Genomic DNA, 7,594 nt, shown 5'->3' with positions numbered 1-7,594 from the left:
CGGGTCACTATCAGTCCCTGGAATCTGTTTTCTGTTGCACAGATGGTGGGGGTGATTATTTTGAAAACAATTTCTTGCATGGCCACCCCTCCAAAACCACTCAAAGCAAAATCTGTCTCACACGTCTGTATTTACACGAGGGACATTTTTCCAAAGTTATAAGAATTTATGATATTACCAGCATGTTTTTGCATGGAATTAAGCCATCTTAAATACTGTTTAAAACAATTTAGTTTTCCTAGCTATGACTGGGTTGGAAAATTATAGTGACGGCCTGGACACGGAACAAAGAAAACAAAATGATTAAAATTTAGTAACTCCGTAATTCTGCCCACTAACACAAACGCATTTTATAGATCTCAAAATGAAAACCTGTCATGCTGGCAGAGGAATTGGTGAGCCTGAACATGTACATAAGCATATATCTCATCAAGATAAAGTGGGGCCTAATTTTTTTTAATTAACAATGAGAAATAGGGTTAGATTATAAACAAGACTCAGAAAATCCAATTAAAGCTGACAGTGCACACGCAACTTATGTGCCTGTAATAAAAAGGACATAGTTCAATGAACTAAGAGAAAAAGGTTAGGCTTAACTTAGAATGGTCTTCTAATATTCAATATTCTAATGATACCAATTCACTCAATATTCTAATCATACCAATCAATCTTTGAAGCAAGGATGGCAAAATTCAACTCCCATTCTTTAGGCACGCTATCAGAAGGAACCAGTCCCTGGAGAAAATCGTCCGTCATGCTTGGTGACGTTGAGGATCAGCAGGGGCAAAAAGGAGAGCCTCCGTGAGATGAATTGCCACCGACGGAGTGCAACAATGGGCTTGAACATAGCAACAATGTGACAATGGCACGGATGGAGCAGTGTCTGTCTCTGTGGTACATGCAGTCCCTATGAGCTGAAACTCACGTGACCCGCCTAATGGCAACGTCAATACTGATCATTTAAAGAACTTCTTTCCTGCCAAATGTCCTCGCTGCTGAGTGGAAGAACAGGACATGTGAAGATTTTTAAAAATAGAATAATGTTCTGAGGAAGAATTCACCAAAGAATGAAATACTGTAGCTGTTAACACCTAGGATCCATGAAACAGTACTTCAAAAAAAAGAGGAAATAATCCCATGCCAGGACAATAACTGGGAAATGAACATAGATGTATGGACTCTGGTGTTCGTATATTCAAATTGAGGCATCTCTCAGAAGTTATCTGTATGTCTCGTGGTGCTGCTAAAGCAGCTATTACTTTCTGTGTGCAATGCAAAGCTAAGATTACTTCATACATTTTAGAATCTGGACAAATAAAATATCTGGTCATCAAAACCATTCAAATGAAATAATTTCTGTTTGTGTGTATAGTACCATGATTTCAGTTCAAGTAAGCAAGTGTAACTCAAAGTTGAAGCAAAAGAAATAGTTTTATTAACTCATGGAATGATACAAGGAATATTAAACAGTAATGCTGGGGTTTAACTCAAAACTCACTGCCATCAAGTAGATTCTGACTCTTATCCACCCTATAAGACAGGGAAACACTGGCCCCTGTGAGTTTCTGAGACTGTAGTTCGTTATGAGAATAGAAAGCCTCACCTTTCTTCCAAGGAGTGGTTAGAGATTTCTAAGTGTTGACCTTACAGTTAGCAGCCCAGCTAGTAAGCACTATGCCCCTAGGGTTCCTCTGGGTATTTCAACCACTGCATCCCCTCTGCCCCCAAACCAAAAAACAAAAATGGAGACTTTCTTCTCAGTATCTCAATTCCAATTCCCTCTGTTGGCATATGCGCTCTCACCAAATGTTTTGGAAAGATGGCCACTGATTGATGTACTCTCAAAACTTAGCATTTCATAATTAGTTGGAGATGGAAACATAGGGTTTGCATTGACAGATTTGGGGAAGTAGATCAAAAGGCCTTTCTTCCTAGTCGACCCTAGTCTCAAAACCCTGCTAAAACCAGTCTAGCTCCATGGTTACACTTAATCCTTCACAGACAGACGGGTAGATTCAGTTGTATTGCACTGGCTGGGGATTGAACCAAGGTACACAGCACTAAAGGAAAGAATTCTAATACTGAACAGTCAAAAATGTGCTGAAAAAACTGGGGTTCTTATTATACATGGGTCAGTGGTAGCCCACCGAGGTATAACATCTCGCTACCCGTCCCCCCCGCCCCCGGTAACAGGATGAGCCCCCATTATCTCGCAGGTGATTGCCGTTTCTCCACTGCTCATTCAAAGCCCCACTGACACTGCAGGGCTTTGAATGTTTGTTTACTCACATCTAACCAATCAGAGCCATCCTATGACATGTATCTTTGAATAAGCCTTTTCAAGACCGTGTGCAAAAGATGTGGCATGAATGGATGTCATCTGGTCAAGCCCGACTAACAAAAGGAGGAAATCTCATGAAGCCTGACATAGAGTTAATAGCAAAGTGGGTTCGAGATGCATGGGAAGACATTCCAGAAGACATGGTGCGACGTGCCTTCCAGAAATGTAGTATTAGTAATGCTATGGATGGCAGTGAAGACTGCGCTTTGTATGAAAATGACAGCAATGATGGTGATGACAGCGATCTCAGTGAGGACAGCGTCTATGATGACCTCACACCAGCTGAAGCTCTGCATTGGGATACGGATGATGATGAGGAATCCAGTTTTGAAGGATTTTAACTCTTTACATTTTAGCTTGGTTGCTGATTGAGCTCAGGGAATAGTACTCCTAAAGTATCATTGTTGATACCTTGTTTTTGTTGAACCTATTTTCTACTTACTATGTTGGTTTACTAATGTTAAATGACTTGTCCTTTTATTTAAAATAAATATTTAAATACACTACCCCACTGTCTCAATTTTTAGTAATTTTATTTTCATTTGTTTTGATTATTGAAACTCACCAATAACTTCTGCATTTTCCACCCTAGGCTTATACTCGAATCAATCAGTTTTTCTGGTTTCCCAGGTAATAATTAAGTACCTCGGCTTATACTCAGGTTGGCTTATATTTGAGTACATACGGTAAGTATATAATTGAAATAAGGAAAAAACATCCTCTGTATAATTTCATTTCACAGATGAGTTTTCCATTTTCTTAAAGCTTCATAATAAGCCTTCCTGCTAATCCTATGTCCTTTGAGAAGATGCATCAAGTTCATCCTTAGGGAATACCCCTAAGCAATCATCATACTACTCTGAGCCGGCCTCATTGGCTTCAATTAAACTGACCCAGCTGATTCCCTTGGAGGCCACAGTTTTTACTGGCCCTTGCTCTCTGGATAATATTAATAAATGTAAAAGTTATCATCAATTATGATTCATTTCATAAAATCCTCTTCATTAAATTCAGTCTTGCTGAAAAGATGAATGGAAAGATTAGCAAGTTGAACTGGCTGATCTTCCTGCCCCACCCCCTTCTCACCTCCCACACCACCTTTTGTTTGTTTGTTTACTTCTTATGAAGGCAGCCTATGAGACTGGGACAAGCATATTACTGAGATAACTTGTCTACTGCCATTCATCGATTTAAAAGATATATTTAAGTATGTTTACCTTGGAATAAAGTTGTTCATATGTGAATTGGAAGCCTGTAGCTATGCCTTTTTACTTACCTTCACATTTATCCCAAGAAAGGCTTGTTAAGAGAATAAAACAACTGGTGTTCTGTAGTATGTTTTATAAACCACAAGGTTGAAACTAAGGCATCGCTCAGGGAATTAATATCAAGCACAGGTTCAGAATGATGATGCATTATTTCTTCAGAAGAAATCCGCCAAACCAAGCCCACAATACAGATGCGCACCTACTCACACTAGAGCAGTGATTCTAAACCTTCCTAATGCCATGGCCCTGTAATACAGTTCCTCATGCTGTGGTGACTCCCCAACCATAAAATTATTTTTGCTGCTACTTCATAACTGTGATTTTGCTGCTGTTCGTGACCCACAGGTTGAGAATTGCTGCACTCAGCTGTAAAACCCTCCTTACATCTTGGTAAGCCAAAGTATGCCATTATTCTCAGTCAGGTTCCTCTCCTCCTACCGAACCTCAACATTTTATAAGAGGAAAATGGAAATAGGATAAGCAGCAGCTGAGCCATCAATTCTCATTTCTCTCTATAAGTTCACTCAGAGAAACCCTGATTACACTTTCTGAGGATGCAAATCTTACCAGAGCAGAGAGCATCTTCTTTGTCCTGTGGAATAGCTGGTAGGTTTGAACAGCTGACTTTAAGGCTAGCAAGCTCATGTTTACCCACCAGGGCCTACTAATTTTAAGAGAAGAGTAAAATACCATACCTACATATTAACTCTGAAAACGGAATTCAACTTCTAGAAATCTAGAGGCCAGATTCTATATTCAAAGGACTTTAATGAGCACAAGGGTTTTAAGGAGTGGCGAATGGCAAGGTCTCAATAGTGCTGGTCTACATTTTCAGAAAAATTCTTTTGGGGCTGAACTTTCCCATTCCTCTTCTTAGATCATAGATAACTACTAGTTTTAGTCATACCAGTACACCTAGACAAAGCCATTTCCACAATGTCCTTGAACCTGACAGATTCAGCAGTCAGCTCAGAGAAAGGTCTAGTTTTGAATTGTTTATTTTGAAATCCATCCAGCACTACCAAATGCAGTCAAGTTTGGCTAAGAAATTTCATAAAGAAGAGTGTTTCCCGGAAAGTGCTGTCATGCTCAAATCTATGGAAAATACCCCAAGAACAGGATATTTCAAAACATAGCATACTGGAATTTATCCTTTTTACCCGTGTTAATTCAGAACCAGAATGACTACTTTCCACAATCTGAGTTACTAGAGTTTTAAGTAATGCATTGAGCCTCATATACATGGGAAGGGTCGACAATGCCTGGGGAAACTGAAGAAGAACTGAGGGATTTGAATTGTGAAGTATAAAAGAATATTGAATCTATAGAATGCCGGAAGAATGAAAACATCTGTCTGGGAAGTACAGCCAGAATTCTCCTTAGAAGCAAGAATAGCAAGATTTCCCCTCAAGTGCTTTGGGCATGTTATCAGAAGGAACCAGTCCCTGGAGAATACATAATTCTTGGGAAAATAGAGTCAGCAAAAAAGAGGAAAACCTTCCATAAAATGGACTAACACAACAGCTGCAAAAATGGGATCAGCTACAGCAACCAATTGTGAGGCTGGCTCAAGACCAGACAGTGGTCCACCGGACTGCTAAGAGCAGGACAGGGCTCGAGAACACCTCACAGCCAAACTGATGGAGTTTTAAGTTCGCGTCAACTTACTTTAGGTACTCTTTTAAAACGTCTCTCTATGCAAAATAATGTCTGTCCGTTGAAGCATCTCTTTCACGTCCCATGGATGAAGAAGCAGAACAGGAAGACTGCATGGTTTTACATCAGGAAAGCTGTGCCTCAGGGCTGTATGCTCTCATCATACTAAATCAATCTGTATGCCGAGCAAATAATTCAAGAAATGGGATTGTATGGAGGAGAATATGGTATTAGAATTCTTTGCTAAAATTTTAAATTCTCACTTTAAGAATATTTCTTGAAGCATCCTAAACACATACCCCCCACCCAAAACCCCAAAGTTCATTTCTATCAAGTCACTTCTAACTCAGGATGACACTATAGGATAGGTAAATGTGCCCCTGTGGGCACTGTAACTTTTATGAGAGTAGAAAGCCTCCTCTTTCCCCCTGCAGAGCGGCTGGTGGTTTCAAACTGATGCCTTTGAAGTCATTAACCCATTATGCTACAAACAAAAATAAATTAAACCAAAACTGCAGTGTGGTACAACGCATAGCAGCATGGGCTCTGAAGTTGTTTTGACCCATTAAGTTGATTATGACTCAGAGCAACCTAATAAGACAATGTAGGGCTGTCCCCATAAGATTGTAACCTTTGTGAAAGTCTGTCATATTCTTCTAATGTGGAGAAACCAGTGAGTTCAAGTTGCTAAGTGTGCAACCACTGTTTCACTGAAGCTTTGACATTGACTGATCTTATACAGCCCTCAACTGTCCACGAAGGCTTTACGGTCCTGGTTTTTTATTCTGTCTGTTGCTCACTTATGAGCCCTGGTCTGTGGTTTCTCATTGTGATCACCTATTACTGAAGAGTTATTTCTAGAAATTCTGTGAGGTTTGAGTACAAAGTTTCCTACAAGGTGAAGGTTCATTTGCTTTTGACTATTTCAGGAAAGAAATTTAACCGTGTTAAAATAATTCTGTAGATTGGTGTTTGAACTCTAATCCTAGGTAAGGGGGACCAATGGTCATGAATCATTGAGAAAATAGTTTCCTTACAGTTAAATTGTCTTGGCAAGCTCTCTTTACTGGGTGGAAAAATTCACTGAAGCCCACTTTGAAGTGCACTTTATTTTGGTCTTTATGGGTTTTTCCTCAATAATTAGATATGTCACCCATCCATTTACAGTTCTGTTAGTTAACCTAAAATTTGGAAGAGTTTTTTCTCAGGTTATCTTGCTCTGTCTTCTTTTTGAGAAATGTAGAACATTTTAAACTTTAATTTTATTATGTACATCAGCAATCTATACCAAATGTATAATGTTTATTAATGTCTTCATCCAAGTTGTTGTAGTTGCTGCCATGTGTTGATTTTTCTACAACTGCCCTGTACAAGAGAGTAGAGCTTGCCCCTTGGGTAGCCTAGGCTGTAATCTTCGCTGCAGCAGATCCTTAGGTCTTTTCGTTGTAGAGGTGCTGGCTAAGTTGCAAACATCAAATTACTTTGTCCAAGGCATGGGCAAAACATGTTGAAAACTTGTCCATGCTCTCGCGAAAACCATTACCTCTACCTGTTCATTGTTATTGCTGTTGTTAGGTGCTACCAAGTCAGCCCCAACTCATAGTTGGTCTATGTACAGCAGAACAAATTGCTCCCTTCCCCTGTGCTATCCTCGTGGTCATTGTCAGGTTTGAGCCTATTGTAAGCCTCAAGTGGCAATGTTGAATGATTCTGTGGGCAAAATATTGAACAACGCAGGAAGCAACAAAAGAAGATGGAAGGAATATACAAAGTCACGGTACCAAAAAGAACTAAGCGATATTCCACGATTTTAGGAGTTAAATATGAGCAAGAACCAATGGTACTGAAGGAAGAAGTGCAAGCTTCACTAAAGCATTGTCCTAAAACAAGGCTCCAGGAATTGATGGAATGCCACCTGAAATGTTTCAACAAGCTGATGAAGCACTAGAAGAACATACTGTGTCAGGAAATTTGAAAGATGGCTACTTGGCCAACTGACTGACTAGAAGAGCTCCATATTTGTACTAGTTCCAAAGAAAGGTGCCCCAAAAGAAGGTTCAAATTATAGATCAATAGTATTAATAGCACATGTAAGTAAAATTTTGCTGAAGATCACCCACCAACAGTTGTAACAGTGCATTGGCAGGGTTCAAGCCAGAGGTTCAAGCCAGATTCAGAAGAAGACTGGGAACAAGGGTTATCATTGCTGAGATGAAATGCAACTTGACTGAAAGAAAAGAATACAATAAAGACATTTTACTGTGTTTTATTGACTATTCTAAGGCATTCGACTATATGGATCATAGCTAACTAATCAACGATGACCTTG

The sequence above is a fragment of the Tenrec ecaudatus genome, chromosome 2 (assembly GCF_050624435.1).
Source record: "Tenrec ecaudatus isolate mTenEca1 chromosome 2, mTenEca1.hap1, whole genome shotgun sequence".
NCBI classification, from domain to species: domain Eukaryota; kingdom Metazoa; phylum Chordata; class Mammalia; order Afrosoricida; family Tenrecidae; genus Tenrec; species Tenrec ecaudatus.
This window is presented reverse-complemented; position numbering follows the sequence as displayed.